The 1,143-nt window shown below is 23.2% G+C and overlaps 1 protein-coding gene across 2 annotated transcripts in view; it reads left to right on the forward strand.

The window, feature by feature from the left end:
- LOC117172457 overlaps positions 1-1,143 on the forward strand; it is a 12,784-nt gene that overhangs the window by 3,611 nt on the left and 8,030 nt on the right. The window lies entirely within an intron of this gene.

Here is a 1,143-nt window from a genome sequence, read left to right on the forward strand (position 1 = left end):
GAAAAATCTCTATCCCATCCACACACTACTCCTTTCCCCTGCCGAGTGAGTCACGCCTACCCCGAAAGGGAAATGGCTTAATGGTGCAATAATAATAATAATTGTATGTATTTCTGAATTTGATCAGAGATTTTTTGAAATAAAAAAATCAGATCTGGGACAAGCCATTATAAACAACAATTAAAAAGTAAAAAATTTGAACAGAGTGGTTAGAAATAAAAAGCCTTGATTTGTTAAAAATGGTAATGAGCTAAATTTTAAGTTTGAACGCTACAATTTTAATTTCGAATAATGTTCAAAATTAATTTAAAACTTGAAATTATTTTAAATAATTTGAAACACGATGTAGATTTTTGCAGATTTAAAAAAAAGCTTTTGAGAATTGTAAAATATTCCAAAAATATAACAAAAATGGTTGTGATTGCTAAAAAAATTGAAAATGATTTTTTAGTTTGAAAAATTAATTTTAAGTGAGTATTTGAAAAGATTTTAGAAATTAAAAAAAAGGTATCAGGACGATTTTAAGGCAATTTTTTTATTTTGCAGTTTTTTTAATTTTAGGAATAAAATCTAATTAACACAATAAATCAATTTTCAACCCAAAAGTTTACTTTTTAACAAAATAAATTAATTTTCTATCAAATAATTGGTATTTTAAAAAAATGTACAGGGTAAAGTTTCAAACAAAAATGGAATAGTACAATTTCCAGATAAAAATTGTGCTAAAAAGTTGAATTGAACAAAACAAAAAAACAAATTTTCAACAAAATTGTTAAATTTTCAAGGGAAAAGGTGAATTTTTGACCAAGAAGATTAATGTTCTATACAAAAAAAAAAACGATTTTCCAACTTAACCAATATACACGATTAATTTTTAATCAATCATATAATAGTCACATTTTCAGATAAAGATAAATAATTTTTTAAAGAAAGAATTAATTTTAAACAAAGTTGTTAAATTTTCGACCAATCAGATGAATTTTCGACCAAAAAAATTGATAATCTACAGAAAAAGACAAATCATAAACAAAATACATGAAGTTTTGAAGAAATTATTTAATTTTAAAGTAAAAAAGACGAATTATCTACAAAAAATTGAAATTTTTAAGCGAAAAATATGAGTTTTCAATGAAAGAGTTAAAC

The sequence above is a fragment of the Belonocnema kinseyi genome, chromosome 5 (assembly GCF_010883055.1).
Source record: "Belonocnema kinseyi isolate 2016_QV_RU_SX_M_011 chromosome 5, B_treatae_v1, whole genome shotgun sequence".
Lineage (NCBI taxonomy): Eukaryota > Metazoa > Arthropoda > Insecta > Hymenoptera > Cynipidae > Belonocnema > Belonocnema kinseyi.